Consider the following 19,650-nt stretch of genomic DNA (forward strand, 5'->3'; position numbering starts at 1 on the left):
CTTGGCTCCTACATTTTATGCACCACACTTCTTCTTGCGCTTTTGGATGGGGTGCCCTATCCTATTTCAAACTTTGCATTTCTAGGCATAGGTTTTGTAGTTGTGCATGGATTTTCTAAACTCACAACCTAGGATATTGTATTGGAGTTTCATGCAACCTCATCACTATCTCTAATGCTTCAGCCTGGGTTGAGATCTTCTACTATGAAAACATCGTCCTCAGATGTGGTGTCAAGGATTCCACAAACCACACGTGGTGCTATGCATCCATCAACATCATGTTAGCTTCACGGATCGTGCTCTTAAAACGTTGATCCAGATCCCATGGAGTCTCACCCGGAAGCATCATAATTTCCTTAAATCTGATGATGGACTGAGTTTCTTATTTCGGTTGGCTAAACTCTTTGTTCAATGCATCCTAGATCTCTACTACTTTGGCATTTGGATGATCACTAGAGTGCTTGATATACCATGTCAACACGCGATCCTGTAGCGCGCTCACCAAAGTAGCCTTTTTAATGTTATCATCCGTAATGCCTGGGGCTTCCCATACTGCCTTTATCACGAACCAGAACTGGTCTGGTTCCTCATTTCCTACTCCTCTAAATATGGTCAACTTGATTGCACTCACCATTCTAACCCTTGGAGGTGGTGGAGGAGGGGTAGGTGAAGATGGGGTTGATGTAGGTGAAGTTGACGATGGCATGGCTGGAGGTGGTAACTCTGGAATGTGTTGCTTTATCAACCATACCGCACTTATCGAAGAGAACCCAGTGAGCTCCTCTTCACTTTGTCGCAAAAGTGAAATCAGGGGACTGTTCTCTAATCCTTCGATCCCTTGATGGCCTCTTCTGCTCTGTGTTACCCTAGACATCAATGGATTTGCATAAACCATTTTTCACATAACAACATTTTAATCCAGGTATTCAATGATTTGATGTACATACCTCGCGGTGCTTTGAGAAAACATTGCTCAGCTTCGCTGTAGCTCACGGTTGTGTCTATCACGAACTTTGTGATAAACCCTCCTGTTATCCGATCCAGCCAATGATCTACTGCTTGTGGGATTTTATCTTCAGATGCCTCTAGCCTATGCACCATCTCCAGAGTCCATACAATGGGTTGTTCAAGTCTACACCTCCCCTGACTGTCAGCTAGCCTTGCAACCCACTCATACAATTCTGTCGAGAAGGACGTGAAGAAGATCTTGTGGATTTTCGTGTACAAGTAGTGATCCATCCACCTCTTCTAAAATATCTGCAGAGTTTTGCTTTCCTGTTGTTAGCCTCCTGCTGCAGCAGGTTAATCATCTTTCATGATCGACATTTTTACATGCCAAATATGTCGTACTATGCATGCTGCAATGCTCCATATTTGCTATAGATGGCCAAAGAAGTGTCCATGAGAGTGTGCTAGTCTCATTGCCACTGCTGTGTTCCAATTTTGATAAGCAATCCATTTTTTGGTTTGAGGCAGTTTTTCAGTTGGAGGACTTCAAGCGAGGCATGTCTAACTCCTCCCTTCTTCCTTTTTCCCCAAGTCACTCACTAACTTCCCCTAAAGAGGTCAAGATCTGCTTGATACCTCTAAGTTTCATCATTCTCCATATCATTTGCCTTGGTGAAGATCTGCTCCACTCAAGGAATGTTCACACTTCTTCTATCAGTCATTTTCCCCATTTAATAGCCTAAGACATCATACTTAGCGCTTTTTCTCATCATTGTCATATTAACTATTAAATTTACTATGTAGCTCCCTATCTATTTCCCCATCCCCTACTAAAGCTATGTATATTACTCCCCTATATACTTATCCCCTCCCCCTGGTTGAAAGATAACCATATACATCCTCGGGAATTGCTAAGTTTATCAGAAACTCAGCAAGAACCCACACTGCCCCCCTCTAACCATCTTCCAGATGCATTTCGGACCCCTTCCGATGCATAAAGCCCTTCATCACTCCATAAAACCCCTCTAATGCTTTTTGATTCCTTCACAAAGCATAAATTCCCTTCATATGTATAAAAAACCATCTTTTGGCCTTGTTTCTACCTTTTCCAAGGCACAAACCCTTTTAAAGGCCTAAAATCCTTCTCAAATCCATTTGAAATGCTCCCAAGTGCCTTTGGAATCCTTCCAAGGCATGAATTCCTCTTTTTGGGCCATCGGACCCCTTCCGATGCCTTATAAGCCATTTAACATGCCAAAGGAGACCCCTTCGAATTCATTTGCCTTGCCTTTTTTTATAATAAATTGCTCCGATGTAAAAACGAGTCTTTTGGACCCCCTCCGATGCAATATCGTAGTCGGGAGGGAGGTCTTGTGTTGAAACAACAACATTTTTTGCATGTCCGATCAACAATGGCCGATGCGATATCGCTTATTGGCATATTGCAAATATTCGGGGTTAAGGCATGGGTTATAATGGGCCGCTGATTGCCGATATGCTGATTGGATCACAGCCGTCCATTGCCCCCACTCATCCACGGTCTGCATCATTTCGGCGATCGCCCATTTCGGCGATCACGCATATGTAAATCTCATGTCCCCGCCGATGCCGAATCGCTGACTTAATCTCCACCGTCCATTTGGGCCCTCAGATCAACGACCCGTTTTTTATCGCATCGCCCCATATATTTCTCCGACTGGCGGGAGCCGAAATAATAATAAGGCACAACATATAAAAGTTTCGGGTCCGAAAGGAGCCCTTTGTACAGCGAAATGGGAGTGCTCCGATATTCCGGAGCCGAAATACAATAAAGCAGAGCCTAATGAATATCGGGTCCGAAAGGGGTCGCTACTGTAGGTTCCATATACCGGGCCCGAAAAGCAATAAAATGCAGTTTTGAAGGATTTCAGGTCCGCTTATCATTTTTATTAAAATCCGCCGATTTGGGTTTGCCGATGGGCTGGACCCGAAATAAAATAAAGAGGGCCTGTAAAAGCATTTCGGGTCCGATGGTTTCGGGGGTCATATGTTTGTCCTGCCGATAAGAGTTTTGTCGATGGGCTGGACCTGATATCAATAAAAAGTGGGCTTATAGAGGATTTCGGGTCCGCGCATTTCGGAGGTTTTATGTGGCCACCCCCCAGTCTGCCCCGATGCCGATATTGCGATTTAGCGCCAGCCGTTGGATCGGCCCACGCCGGATGCAACGGCCAGGATTTAATCCGGTGAACAGTTTGCCTCCAGCGCCAATTTTTCAATAAAATTCATGTTTTAAAGGTATTTCCGCCTATTTTGTGAAAAGGGTCGTTTTCAAAGGTTTTACATGTGACACCCACGCCCGCCCAGTGATTTATCAGTTTAAAGACCATTTTTGATCGGCTAGTCGCCGATAGCATCCCAAAGGCCACGAAAAGCACTTGCAGCAGTTATTTTGCATTAAAGAGCAGAATGGGGCAGTTTTGACAGTTAAAGAGTATAAGAGGAAAGATAAGGCCCGATTCAATGTCAAAGAAGATCAGAGGAAGCAGTAAAGTGTATCAGTGGAGATCTTCCAAAGCAGATGAAAGCAGAAAAGCCCCAGCAAATGTAGCAAAGCATCATTGAGCCATAAAGGCTCACCAACTCACAGTTTTTGCCATTTAAGGCAGCAGGACCACTTAAAGGCGCGGGTAAAGGGAGTTTAAGGCAGAGTTATTACAAAACAGTGTATCAAGCCACATTTTGGAGCAACGCTGTTGAGCCCCATGCGCAGTTATGGCAATGAGGACAGCGCATGGCTCGAGGGAGCATACTTTATTCATTCTTATGGCTGTTGTCCCTGCGCAGCTGATAGATATGCATTCTTTCATTTATTTGCAATAAATGTTAGGTTAGAAGCATTCATTTCTCTAGATCTGCTATCAGATCTGCTGTTGTAGATGTTTGTAAATATTTTCTATTTAAACAACCCTCTGTATTATGTAAAGGGTTGGTTGGTCGATAACTTCCTCTAGACTTGCATTGTATTTTCTCAGAGTCTCTATAATCAAAGATCGCTGGAATGTTTAGGAGATGAACTGACTGTTGTGTTTTAATGTTTGAAGAGTGACTATGGAATCCTAATGCTTCTACATAGCCCAATAAGTGTTTCTTATCTCTGTTTACAGTTTATATGTTTTATGCCATCATTGTTTCACTATCTAAATAGCATAAAGAAAGAATAGTTCAGAGCTCACTTAGTTGTATTCTGTTCTCAATTTATGTGATTTATCTATGTTTTCCTCTGAATTAGTCCTGAATATGAATACTGATTTGCTCATATTTACACTAGTTCCTTCATATATGAATGTTGTTTAGGAATCCTTGATTACTCCTATATAAATGTTCATTCACCTTCCCTTTGTTAGCATAATGGGAGCTACTTAGTTGCCTTTCATTCACTGACCTTCGTTCCATCTTTATTCTAGCTAGATATTGTTTTATGTATATCTATCATGCTCTGTATTCCTCTTGTGACCAAGAAAACGCAACAGCAAGCCTAATCCATGACTCCATGCCCAATGGTTTGAACTTCTCACACTATGCATCCCAACTCTGTCTGAAGCATAAACCATCCCACCAAACTCAAACAAACCCATGTGCATCATATCTAGCCTAAAATCATCCCTTAAACAAAGCTAAATCCTAAAGAGAGAGCCCTCTCTGACTGCAGGTAGGCTAGGACCTGCAGTCCAAAGATTGGTTTGTGGTTACCTCGGCCGTATCCCTTTGGGAGTCAAAAGGGACAACCTGAGTGTTAACATAATGGCGACTCCGCTGGGGACCTGAAATCATTTGTTTATTACTGTATACCCCCAATTTTGATCAGTTTGCGTTGTTTTCTGGAGAAAGTGTCCCTTTTCTTCAGAGCTTCTCATGTTTAGCTCTGATCTGTGATGGTGGATAGAGATCAGGCACTTCAAGGTTAATTCATCCACCCGGCGACTCCACTCAGAATAAAGACTCCACTGGAGAAATGAACCCAAAAGAGATATATGAGCAGATCAGGCTTTTGACCTGGATTACTATCCAAGAGGTCATGTTTTTTCTCCATAAAGTTTTGCTGTGTATATTGTATTTTAAAGACGATTCTATATCAGATTTTTATGATTTTCCTTTGGAAAATGTTGTTGAAAAGCCTCCTTGCACATTAGAGCAGCAGTCTTAAAATGTTGTTTAAGATCATCATACAGCCAAGGAGGAACCAAAAATAGAACCCAGTCTTACAGTTCCTGTATATACTCCTGTGTCTCGTAAAGTTCCTGATAGATATAAGCCTCTCATTTTGCCTCCTGTGCTGAATCCTTTGCCTGCAAATCATCCTGAGTATCTCCCTAGATTTGATGGAGAAAATGGTATTACTGCCCAGAAACATATCCAGGCTTTTGAAGATTATCTTAATATATTTGAAGTAGAAGATGAAGATGTCAGTCTTAGACTATTTGCCCTTTCTTTGCAAGGTGAAGTTAGGACTTGGTTTAAAGCATTGCCTGAGGCCAGCATCTCTAATCTTCAGCAGTGTTCCAAGCTCTTCCTTGATAGATGGATGATTAAAATCAATTTCCTCTCGCTCATCGAAGAATATAATCAGTTAGAAAGGCGTCCAAATGAATCTGTTCAGCAATTTTCTGATCGATTCAATCAAGTTTATCTTTCTATGCCTTTGAATATAAGACCTCCCCCTGATTTAGCTCTATTGCACTATCCTAGAGCTTTTGATCCAGAGATTGAGTTTCGTTTGAGAGAAAGAAACCCATCCACTATGAAACAAATGCAGGACATAGCAGTGGACGTGGAGGCAAATCTAAAGAGGAGGGAAGAACAGCGCAAGGCAGAGCAAGAGGAAAGACTTCATAGTGTGTTACAAAATACAGATGAAATGATGCAGCTGATCACAAAGAAAGTTGAATGCTTAGAGCACAAGAACACATCTGTTGTGCATGAGGAAAGTAGTGACATTCACGAACAAACCTACCACAAATCAGATGACATATTCATACAGCCATATGTGAAGGAGCAATCTCCTGATATACTATGTGAATATGGTAGCTTCTCCTCTTTCAACTGCTTGCCAAAATATGATGAGTATGATGATTATTATGAGCCTAACGACCAAATCAGCCTTGCAGAGGAATCAGATCCTATTTTGGCAGGAAGCGAAGTTCAGGCTCAACAGCTTGAATGTAATGATCAGCTTGCCTAGTTCAGCTATGAAGTATAGGAGGAAAGCGCAAAAAATTTTGATATCAGCGAAGGAACTTTACCTTTCGGTTTTGAATATTTTCAATTTATTAAGGAGAACTATCATGCAATTAATAAGCATTTGTCAGCAAGTCTTGTTATTGATTGCCTGGAGGATGATCAAAATATTGTTCCAGATGCATCGCCTCTAGTTTTGCAGCCCCGAAGAGCCATCGAATATCAGATTGAGGAAGACTCGGCAGCAGCACCTGAGCAAATAAATCAATTCCCTTCCCTGCCGCTTTGTTTTCAGCCATCTCAGGTATTTGAAGAAGAAGAGGAGCAGCCTGTGCAGATCAGTCAGGTTCCAAATGAGCCTGTATGTAATAAAGTGCAGCCACCTCTGCAAGTTTTGAATGACCTATCTACTGTCAGGCAGAATAATGAAAGAGATCAGCACTTTTCTCCATTAGCAGGCTGCAAGGCTCAGTATCGAGTTGTTGATGATCTCCGACTCCAAGGCATGGTAGCGATCCTAAACCTTTGTATAGTCCTTTATTTCAGCCTAACAATTGTATATATATGTTGCAGGACAGTTTTGTACAATGTTTAAACACAACGAAGGAGATCAGTAGCTTCCTGATCTTCTCAGAGATTAACAAAGCCACATCAGATTGCAAGATCTCAGTTTGTTTCACCAGCAAGCACAAGCAGCAAAGCCCACTCATGTTTTTATTGCTTAAGTGGCTGCATTGGTTATTTCATTTCACCTAACAGCAAAGTAAGTGTTGGTTAGGGTAGGTAGGTAGGATCAATAAGGCAGCCAGCCAAGGGAATTTTGCAGAATACAGCAACAATTGAATACAAGGCAGTCTGACCTGTTGTTCTTGGCTTTTCACAAGGAAAAGCCATCCCCAAGTGGAGCCACTGTTAGCCTCCTGTTGCAACAGGTTAATCATCTTTCATGATCGACATTTTTACATGCCAAATATGTCGTACTATGCATGTTGCAATGCTCCATATTTGCTACAGATGGCCAAAGAAGTGTCCATGAGAGTGTGCTAGTCTCACTGCCACTGCGGTGTTCCAATTTTGATAAGCAATCCATTTTTTGGTTTGAGGCAGTTTTTCAGTTGGAGGACTTCGAGCGAGGCATGTCTAACTCCTCCCTTCTTCCTTTTTCCCCAAGTCACTCACTAACTTCCCCTAAAGAGGTCAAGATCTGCTTGATACCTCTAAGTTTCATCATTCTCCATATCATTTGCCTTGGTGAAGATCTGCTTCACTCAAGGAATGTTCGCACTTCTTCTATCAATCATTTTCCCCATTTGATAGCCTAAGACATCATACTTAGTGCTTTTTCTCATCTTTGTCATATTAACTATTAACTTTACTATGTAGCTCCCTATCTATTTCCCCTTCCCCTACTAAAGCTATGTATATTACTCCCCTATATACTTATCCCCTCCCCCTGGTTGAAAGATAACCATATACATCCTCGGGAATTGCTAAGTTTATCAGAAACTCAGCAAGAACCCACACTGCCCCCCTCTAACCATCTTCCAGATGCATTTCGGACCCCTTCCGATGCATAAAGCCCTTCATCACTCCATAAAACCCCTCTAATGCTTTTTGATTCCTTCACAAAGCATAAATTCCCTTCATATGTATAAAAAACCATCTTTTGGCCTTGTTTCTACCTTTTCCAAGGCACAAACCATTTTAAAGGCCTAAAATCCTTCTCAAATCCATTTGAAATCCTCCCAAGTGCCTTTGGAATCCTTCCAAGGCATGAATTCCTCCTTTTTGGGCCATCAGACCCCTTCCGATGCCTTATAAGCCATTTAACATGCCAAAGGAGACCCCTCCGAATTCATTTGCCTTGCCTTTTTTATAATAAATTGCTCTGATGTAAAAAAGAGTCTTTTGGACCCCCTATGATGAAATATCACAGTCGGGAGGGAGGTCTTGTGTTGAAACAACAACATTTTTTGCATGTCCGATCAACAATGGTTGATGCGATATCACTTATCGGCATATCACAAATATTCGGGGTTAAGGCATGGGTTATAATGGGCCGCCGATCACCGATATGCCGACTAGATCACAGCCGTCCATCGCCCCCACTCATCCATGGTCTGCATCATTTCGGAGATTTCCCATTTCGGCGATCGCGCATATGTAAATCTCATGTCCCCGCCGATGCCGAAGCGCCGACTTAATCTCCGCCATCCATTTGGGCCCTCAGATCAATGACCCGTTTTTGATCGCATCGCCCCATATATTGCTCCGACTGGCTGGAGCCGAAATAATAATAAGGCACGACATATAAAAGTTTCGGGTCCGAAAGGAGCCCTTTATACAGCGAAATGGGAGTGCTCCGATATTTCGGAGCCGAAATACAATAAAGCACAACTTAATGAATATCGGGTCTGAAAGGGGTCGCTACTGTAGGTTCCATATACTGGGCCCAAAAAGCAATAAAATGCAGTTTTGAAGGATTTCGGGTCCACTTATCATTTTTACTAAAATCCGCCGATTTGGGTTCGTCGATGGGCCGGACCCGAAATAACATAAAGAGGGCCTGTAAAAGCATTTCGGGTCTGATGGTTTCGGGGGTCATATGTTTGTCCCACCGATAAGAGTTTCGCCGATGGGCCGGACCCGATATCAATAAAAAGTGGGCTTATAGAGGATTTCGGGTCCGCGCATTTCAGAGGTTTTATGTGGCCGCCCCCCGGTCTGCCCCGATGCCGATATTGCGATTTAGCGCCAGTCGTCGGATCGACCCGCACCGGATCCAATGGCCAGGATTTAATCCGGTCAACAATTTGCCTCCAGCGCCAATTTTTCAATAAAATTCATGTTTTAAAGGTATTTCCGCCTATTTTGTGAAAAGGGCCGTTTTCAAAGGTTTTACATGCGACGCCCGCGCCCGCCCAATGATTTATCAGTTTAAAGACCATTTTGGATCGGCCAGGCACCGACAGCATCCCAAAGGCCACGGAAAGCACTTGCAGCAGTTATTTTTCATTAAAGAGCAGAATGGGGCGGTTTTGACAGTTAAAGAGTATAAGAGGAAAGATAAGGCCCGATTCAATGTCAGAGAAGATCAGAGGAAGCGGTAAAGTGTATTAGTGGAGATCTTCCAAAGCAGATGAAAGCAGAAAAGCCCCAACAAATTTAGCAAAGCATCATTGAGCCATAAAGGCTCACCAACTCACTGTTTTTGCCATTTAAGGCAGCAGGACCACTTAAAGGCGCGGGTAAAGGGAGTTTAAGGCAGAGTTATTACAGAACAGTGTATCAAGCCACATTTTGGAGCAACACTGTTGAGCCCCATGTGCAGTTATGGCAATGAGGACAACGCATGGCTCGAGGGAGCATAATTTATTCATTCTTATGGCTGTTGTCCCTGCGCAGCTGGTAGATAGGCATTCTTTCATTTATTTGCAATAAATGTTAGGTTAGAAGCATTCATTTCTCCAGATCTGCTATTGTAGATGTTTGTAAATATTTTCTATTTAAACAACCCTCTGTATTATATAAAGGGTTGGTTGGTCGATAACTTCCTCTAGACTTGCATTGTATTTTCTGAGAGTCTCTATAATCAAAGATCGCTGGAATGTTTAGGAGATGAACTGACTGTTGTGTTTTAATGTCTGAAGAGTGACTATGGAATCCTAACGCTTCTACATAGCCCAATAAGTGTTTCTTATCTTTGTTTACAGTTTATATGTTTTATGCCATCATTGTTTCACTATCTAAATAGCAGAAAGAAAGAATAGTTCAGAGCTCACTTAGTTGTATTCTGTTCTCAATTTATGTGATTTATCTATGTTTTCCTCTGAATTAGTCCTGAATATGAATACTGATTTGCTCATATTTACACTAGTTCCTTCATATATGAATGTTGTTTAGGAATCCTTGATTGCTCCTATATAAATGTTCATTCACCTTCCCTCTGTTAGCATAATGAGAGCTACTTAGTTGCCTTTCATTCACTGACCTTCATTCCATCTTTATTCTAGCTAGATATTGTTTTATGTGTAGCTATCTTGCTCTGTATTCCTCTTGTGACCAAGAAAATGCAACAGCAAGCCTAATCCACGACTCCATGCCCAATGGTTTGAACTTCTCATACTATGCATCCCAACTCTGTCTGAAGCATCAACCATCCCACCAAACTCAAACAAACCCGTGTGCATCATATCTAGCCTAAAATCATCCCTTAAACAAAGCTAAATCCTAAGGAGACAGCCCTCTCTGACTGCAGGTAGGCTAGGACCTACAGTCCAAAGATTGGTTTGTGGTTACCTCGGCCGTATCCCTTTGGGAGTCAAAAGGGACAACCTGAGTGTTAACACCTGTACCATGAACTCATGGAGCTTCTAATCCAACCAATATTCAATCTCTTTCTTCGTAGGTTTCCAGTGTTCTGACACCAGACATCCCTTAGGTAGATCCTAGTCCCGACAACGGAACCATTTGTTGGCTTGATGGGGCCTGCCCCAGGTTCAGAAGTGTTTAGCCACACAAATCCCACACTACCAGCACTTTCAGCAATAGTCTGCGAAGCACGGACTAAAGCTCACCTGAGGTAGTAGGGTAGGGTGCTGGAACCAAGTTTCCACACCCTAGGGATGTCTTGATGGGGACTAGAAGGGTCGCGAACCGATCTGTGCACTCATGCTACTCTGCTCTACTGTCAAGCCTTTGCGTAGCTCGGCGACGAGGCACTTCTTATATTCTTATTATTATCATGATTATTATAGATCAGATCTACTTCTTAAGGTCCTTAATCAAGCATTCAACAGTTATAACCAGTGTGCGCTAAATCTTATAGATTTGCATAAACTTTAAACAAAAGCATAAACATATAGATCAACGATAAAACACACAATGTTTCCAGAACAACTTATCTTTTATTAACTTTGATACAGTACATTCCACTTCCACCCTACACACTCAACTGCAGGGGTTCGTGCACACAACTGCGGACTCTACCAGGTCTCTGTGCACACAGCTGCAGAGCCTATTCTACTACTATCACTGACAACTCGGACGTAAAGACTCAGAGTGTATATCAAGGATAATTTTAGGGGCGAATGTTCGCCCTTTAGCGAAATTAAGGGGTTTTAAATTTTTAGTGGGCGAATATTTTGTATCATAGTACATTTTTACAAATCACATCAAATAGCCCACCTTATTTTAAGGGAGAGGGTAAAAAAGGTAAATTTAGCCCTTGAAGTTAGGACTTACAACCTTCCATTCGCCCATTTTCAAGAATAGGTTTTATTTAAGTGAATCCATTCGCCCATTTTCAAGAATAGGTTTTATTTAAGTGAATCCTATGGGCCAAATACCATATTTATAAAAAAGGTATGGTAAATTAATAAAAATATAAATAAATGAGAGGTATGGTAAATAAATAAAACATTTTTTATATTTACTCCATAAGTCACCTTATATACATGTAAGGGTGTAAACAAATAAAAATATAAGTAAAGTGGAGGTATGGTAAATAAATAAAACGTCTTTTTATACTTACTCAAAAGGTATGGTAAATAAATAAAAATATAAATAAACTAGACGTATCGTAAATAAATAAAACCTCTTTTTATATTTAGTCCATAACCCTCGTTCTATTTATAAAGGCTCAAGAAAGAGGTTTTATTTAAGTGAATCCTATGGGCCAAATACCATATTTGTAAAAGAGGTATGGTAAATTAATAAAAATTTAAATAAACGAGAGGTATGGTGAACAAATAAAACAATTTTTTATATTTACTCCATAAGTCACCTTATATTTACGAACACTCAAAAGATCGGTTATATTTAGGTGAAACCTATGGCCAAAATACTATGGGACAAATGCCATGGACTAGATTGTTATTAATACCATGCAAAAAACCATTATTAACCCTAATATTAGAATTAATAAAAATAAAAATGGCACATGGTATTGACCCATGGTATTCACCAAAATGGCACATGGTATTGACCCATGGTATTCACCTGGAATGTAGCCTATTTAAATGGGGAATTAAACGAGCATGTAGCCTATGCTAAAATTCACTAGGACTTTACAAAGTTTTATTATTCAGTGAAAGACTTGCCAAGATCTTACAAGATTTTATAATTGAGTAAAATATTCGCCATGCCTGGTGAGAGATTCGCCAAAAAATTATATATACATATTATATTATTGATAAAATCGCCTTCCATTTTTCCTATATACCATGGAGATTCGCCCATTTATTATATTTATAAATTTAGGGGGGGTTCTTAAAATTTTCCCTGGTGGATATTGCAATTACAAACCCATAATACCTCAGATCTTTCCAAAAGCTACTTCCTATCCTTAGAACTTTTCCCTATTTATACCTTCCCATGGTTCACGGACCATGGGCAGGCCGACTCGCTTTCTATTATTTTACATTATTTTCAGGCAGACAACCCTTTGACTCGACCCATTACTATTCGCGCTCTATGCACTTCGTAGAGCTTTTACAATATCGTTACCCTAAACTATGGGCTTTAAGCCCCAAAACCCTTACGCGAGGGATCCACTACCCAAGATCATGTTTTTAGTGGATGCCATCTCTCAAGCTACAGGCATACCAAACCATGGTGAAAACTGGTTCAAAGGCATGAACCTAGACCTAGAAGAGTACAAACCCTACTTGAAATCACAATACAAATGAGCTCACTCACATGTTTTACCATTCAGATACTTTTTGGAGAGATATGCACCATTGATGAAGGCTTTCATGAATTTCTTCATATGTGAGGGCAGATTTTCTAAGCTATATCAGTACCACATAAGATTTCTCATGCACTTTACAACTGCCAAGTCTCTAAATTTGTCTAGCTACTTGTATAGGAGCCTAACCAAAATGTCTGAAAGGGTGCAATTGAAAGGAAAAGTGCATTATCCCAACCTCTTTCACCATAGCCTGATAAAGGTTATAGTACTCCATTAGTTGAAAGAGAAGAACATGACATGGGACACCTTCATTGAGGCAGCCTTGAAAACACATATGACCACTTCACCAAGCTAGCACCAAACCATGTCAGTACAACCCATGGAAGTGGGGTCATCAAGCAGACATGATAAGCCTAAATTTTCCAAAACCCAACTGAACCTAGCTATCTAGCCTAAAATCCTTTACATTCCAGTCATCTCTTGGATGTGATTTCATAGAGAGAGCCCTCTCTGGTTTGGTAGGGCTAGCTGCCAAACTAAAACCTTGGTTTGTGTTTACCTCTTTTGATCTCCTCATCACCCTGGGACATTGTGGAGGATGAAAGAGGGCATGAAAACTAGGGAGTGCCAAGGTATTCTAGTGAATGTAAGGTTCCCAAGTCATGGAAAAATGTAATGCTAGTTGTGAGGTCATGACTGCCAAGGTGTGTTAGGGAATGCTAGGGCATGCTAACATGTGCCAGATAGTATGAAGACATGTCAAACAAGCTAAGATGTGCCATGTGCCATGGCATGTGAAGATGTACAAGGGTGTGACAATGCATGCCAGGGACTTTCAAGGCAACAAAAGGGAGGAACAAGTTAAAATACAAGGAAATGAGCACATAATAGGGTTAATAAGTCATCAATTTACCTTTTCCATGAGGGGCATGCTAGGCACACCAAGAATAGGTGCCTAGTGCCAAGCGTCAATTCATTCTAAGTTCCAAATATTCGTTCATTTATTCTCATATAGTTTCCATGCATGCCAAACATGCTAAGACTTTCCAAGTGACAACACGTGCCAAGTGCCATTGTGCGTCAGGGAGTGTGATGCATGCTATGAATTGGCAAAGCATATCTAAGAGTGCTAAGGTGTGCTAGAGAGTGCCAATGCATGCTGAGGAGTGTTAGGGAGTACTAGCACAACACAAGGGAGCACTAGGTCAAAATGCATGGAAGTGAATGAATATGAGGGTGTGTCGGGGAGTGTCAATGAGTGTTAGTTGTCATTGCAAGGAGGGAGTGACAAGGTATGTTAAGCACGGGTAAGGCATGCCAGGTGCTAAGACATGCTAGGATGTGTAGGGTGCCAGATTATGTCAATATGCGTCAAGGAGTTTTAAGGAAAAAAAGGAATAACCAAGCTAAAATAAAGGAAATGAGCACATAATAGGGTTAGTAAGTCATCAATTTACCTTTTCCATGAGGGGCATGCTAGGCACACCAACACTAAGTGTCAATAGGTGCCAAGTGCCAAGTGTCAATGAATTCTAAGTGCCAAATCTTCCTCTGTTTCTTCTCATCTAGTTTCCGATAATTTATCTCAAATAACTTTAATATTAAACCATGCCAAAGCATACCAAGTCATCTCAACGCATGCCAAACATGCTAAGACTTGCCAAGTGCCAATGTGTGTCAGGGAGTGTGATGCATACTATGAAGTGATAGAGTATATTGAAGAGTGCTAAGGTGTGATAGAGAGTGCCAATGCATGCTGAGGAGTGTTAGGGAGTACTAGGACAACACAAGGGAGCATTAGGTCAAAATGCATGGAAGTGAATGAATATGAGGGTATGTTGGGGAGTGTCAATGAGTGCTAGCTGGCATGTGAAGGAGGGAGTGACAAGGTATGCTAAGCATGGGTAAGCATGTAATGGAATATTAGGGAATGTCAAGAAGTGCTAGAGTGTGCTAGGTAGTTTCGGGGTGTGCTAACATGTGCCAAATAGTGCCAAGGCATGCCAGGTGCTAAGACATGGTAGGATGTGCAAGCTGCCATAGTATGCCAATATGCATCAAGGAGTTTCAAGGAAACAAAAGGAATAACCAAGCTAAAATGCAAGTAAATGAATACATAAGAGGGTTAATAAGTCGAGACTTTATCTTTTTCAAAAGTGGCATGCTAGGCACACTAATAATATGTTCCAATACATGCCAAGTGATAATGTTTGTCAATGCAATATTATTCCAAGGTGTTCCAGGGCATACTAGGGACTATAGGGCATGCCAACTCATGATAGGGGAGTGCTATGTGTTGGGTATGGTTTTTCACCCATTTTTTGCACCTTCTTTCCCTTGTTTTGACCTTTCTGTCCTCCAGACCTATGCCCTTATATTACCAAATGCCCTATTTTCTTACATTTTTAATCCATTTTACTGTCATGTTACTTTGCCGTATTTTACCGAATAAATATGAGGATTTATTCCTTTTTTGTGGCTAACTAGATGAGCATTAAAGGAGCATGTTGGGAAGTTTATCTTTTTCAGGTGTTGGCTCGCGAAAGAAGACATGCAGCAGGAGATAACTGTAGGAAAGGGTAGAACAGTTCGATGCTACACCTTGAGTGTTGTTACATATCGCTGCTGTTACACATGGCTACTATTAAAGATTGTTGTTACACATCGGTGCTGTTACAAGTTGCTGTTACACATAGGGTGTTGTTACACCTCACATGGATCCACTGTTACACAAAAAGTGTTGTCATTAGTTATGCTGCATCATCCCAAACCATAATTTGCTCAATACTGTTGCACCAAAGCTGGAAATGTGGGTACTATTCTACATAACAACTGTCAGTAGTAGGATTATTTATTTTTGAGGCAACAAGACTCAAACAGTTTTAACTAATTTATATTTATTTAGCAGTAGGTTGCAACTTCTTTATTTTTGGATCAGCATGAGAATCGGAGATTCTCAGGACTGATCTGTTTTCTAATTTTCGGGATGTAATAGTTATAAAAGACTCGACTTTTTATGTATCAAGGGATGACATATAGATGAGTACCTTTACTCTGTTTCTGTAATTTGTGAACTTATTTTAATATCAATTGGCACGGTGATGCTGTTATTGCTTTCCAACTGATTCATTAATAGCTTTTGTGTTCTTCCTACGCGCTGCTGAGGAGGAAGGTCCCTCCTCTTTGGTAGGGATTGCAACGATTTAGGTACTGTACATTCCAATTTAGTTCATTGATTTAAGGTTTCTCGTTGTTGTTGTACAAATCATGGTTTTCATTCACTGTTATTTCTATTTATTTTATGCTATTACATAGAGTTAATCAACAAAGGAATAGTAACTAGTTGGAATAGATGTTAGTTCTTGTGTGGCGCGCTTTTACTTCAATAGCTGCAAATTTTGATTTAATTTTGTAGAGTGTTTTTATATCTTCATGCATGGTTTGATTCAACAATTTAGATCAACGACATCTTTTATAGTTTTTCTGCACTTCCTTATGCTTGGCTAGAGTGTATCGGCACAGACAGTACAAACTCCATTGAAACAACAAGACCTACCCTAGGTTGACAATTAATGTTGCAGTTTGAGTCAATTATGGTTGATTAAAACAGAACTACATTTTGGCACCATTGTCGGGGATGGAAAGTTGACGATACAGTCATCCAAGTTGTTTTTTTAATATAGAGTGCTCCTAGTCCACAATTGTTGCACCGTAAGATGAGAGGTAAGAACTTTCACATCGCTCTAACATACTTGGGCGGGCTCACCATTGTGATCGCTAGGACACTTAGGACATTTTGATGCTTTGATTAGTGTGTCTTTAGCTCTTCAGTTGCTGGGCGGTAAGACGAGAGGTAAGAACTTGTGCATCACTCTAACGTACCTGGGCGGGCTCAACATTTTTGAAGGCTGAGATACTTAGAGTTTGATTTCATACACATAGGGTTCATGTGTGCACTTTTTAGGACTTACAGAGATACTGAAATCAACCCCACTCTACTAAGTCACAGGAACGACAAGTCGTGAAAAGGAAATGAATGGCGAAGATTTGGGAAGGAATAAATTTATCAAGGAATTAATCTCGAAGGTGGAAAAAGAACAATCCAACTCTCAAAGGAATGCAAGGAAAATAGGCCGCAGAAGGCTATTACTCCCATAGTGGAAGAAGAAACCTCCAATCCCTCCATCTCGGGACCATATCATTCTAAGGCCAACAGTTATACCTCCAAGATCAAGAATTTGATTTATGAGCAGGAAGGGGAAGTTAATAGCTAGAATTTAAGGACCAAGGGCCAAGGGGAAACTGAGGGGAAACATCAGACACCCGAGACAGAGAAGCACAGGTAGTGCGATGAAACAACCAACCCAAAAGTATCTAAGGCATTAATTGCGTTTGTAGGGCCATCACAAATGTAGTTGGAAGAACGTCTGCTATAGAAAGGGTTAGAAGAATTAATCATGGGGGACAACAATGATAAGAATGCTAAAAAAGACACTACTACCACCACCTTTGATTTCCCAATTGGGAATCTTAGGGGTGAAGCTACTATGAATAATATTCCTCTATCATCCTTACCATCCTTTCAAGGGATGACTGTGGAAGATCCTAATACATTTCTATTTGAGTTTGATGTCTTGTGTAGAAGTTATGATTATACAACAGATGCTCAAAAGTTAAAGCTATTCCTTACCACCTTAAAAGGAGCAGCCTTGAGATGGTTCATGGGATTAGGTCCCACTTCCATTTCAACATGGAATGCTATGAAGGATACGTTCTTATCAAAATACCAAGACTATTGTAGGATCAGGGACTCAAGGGAAGAGATATTTAGAATGACACAGAAGGAGGAAGAAATCCTCGAATATTATGTGGAACGGTTCCACTGCAATTTGCAATGGTCTAAACATAACAATTTAGACCCGGAAATCTTGAAGACTATATTCATCAAAGGAATGAGGGATGACTACCTTGATACCCTAAACCTATTAGGCAAGGGGGATATATCACAAGATCCATTCGCTGAAATTATAAAGCTCTGCCTATGATGCTCTCGAGGATCATCTAGAGGAAGAAGTACAATTCGAGATGCCTTTGTTCGCATACAAAAATCTACAGGTAGAAGAGTAACCATAGCGGAGATCGGAAATTTGTTCGAAAATTTTGAGACCAATATCCTCAGTACTCTCTCGGCCTAGATAACAAAAACATAGATCAAAAAGACACAAGCAGAAGCTGATACACCCCTGGTTGTGTTCTGCCCGACTTGTTGGACGAAACATCCTTATAGGGAATGCGAATTGAACAACATCATCCTCTACAACATCTGCGAGTTGGAACATTGGACAGAGAAGTGTCCGAAGCTTCCTAGATTAAAGGAAGTAATTAGAGAATCAAGAAAAGAGGTGCAATCCTCTTACCTCATTGCACCATGGAGGCCATGGAAACTGCGACCTCCAGGTATGTCTCAAGACTTTTCATCTTTCAATTCGTGGAACAATGCATATAATAATCAACCATATCCATGGCAATATTTTTCCCCTCCTTCAGCTCAGTTCCCTTCACCCTAGAACCAATGGTCTCCATCTCTTCTTATCCAATATCCTCAATCTAATCCATACCCATAGAACCAGAACTAGAGAGGAAATGCGCAAAATTCAGCTCTGCCTGCACCACCCATGTAGCAACAACTGCAGTTACCTCCTGTTATAGACATATTTGGGCACTACAACCCCAAACTCATATGTCCATAAACTAAGGGCTCCTTAAGTCCCTAAAAGTTTTGTTTCACACCCTAAAGGATCATGGTCAACTGATTACATCATTTCCCAGAAGTTCCACCTGAAAAACTACTTAGAACTGGCCAAAACTAGACCATACAGACTGCTCCATGGGCAAGGTGCGATGCATACTAACTGCCTAACTGGCCAGGTGCGATGCATACTCAAATGGCCTTCTATGGGGTGCAATGAGTGAGAATAGACAAATGGCAGAGACAGTTTGCAAGGTGGATGATCATGGAATCTTCCAGAAACTTCTCCTGTGACACTTACCTCTCTGAATTCGCCCAGGGATGAGTAAGAGATCATGAAATCTCCAAGTGGAACCAAGAACTATCAGTGGAATGACACTAATCAAAAACCTAGAGCTATCTCACACCCTTGCAAGACATCTATAAATGGATCCCTCATCTAAGAGATATAGAGGCTGGAATTTTCTATTTTGTAAGGAAGTGTTGTTGGTTTGTTGGTGAGAAGAGACATTGCATTGTTGGGTGATTTGCTTGTTCATGAGGTGAAGAGGGCTTCTACAACTGGGAGGATGATGCTGGATTAGAAAGCTGGGTTGTAATCCTCTCTTACATTACTATTAATAAAGTTCTTTGAGTTTTCCTCCATATAATCTTGTATTTGTGAATCTTATTGTTTATGAATGCAATTGTATGGTCAATGTGTTTCTGATTCCGCATTGTTTATAATGTTTTAGATAGATATGCTTTTATAGTTTGTTGTTACTTTGACTCTACAGGTACTCTTTGAAGCGGGATAAGTAGGATAGGAGTGGAAAATTCTATCAAGGAAAGGAGAAATCAAGCTAGGATCAAGGCGGAAGATCCAGGTTGGTCCTCTCTTCTTATCTTCCATCTATCACACTTAAAGGAACTCTTGAAAATCTTTCATTGTTTGTTTCTAAGATAGCTACCCATCGTAGAGGGAATAGCAGTTCGAATCGATGCTAGGTTTCCCTGAAACACCTCCTTTCCAAGCTTCTGCTCTTCCACCACTTGTGCTACCTCA

The sequence above is a fragment of the Pinus tabuliformis genome, chromosome 2_2 (assembly GCF_031772625.1).
Source record: "Pinus tabuliformis cultivar Carrire ecotype Pingquan chromosome 2_2, CPIR1, whole genome shotgun sequence".
In the NCBI taxonomy this organism is placed as follows: Eukaryota; Viridiplantae; Streptophyta; class Pinopsida; order Pinales; family Pinaceae; genus Pinus; species Pinus tabuliformis.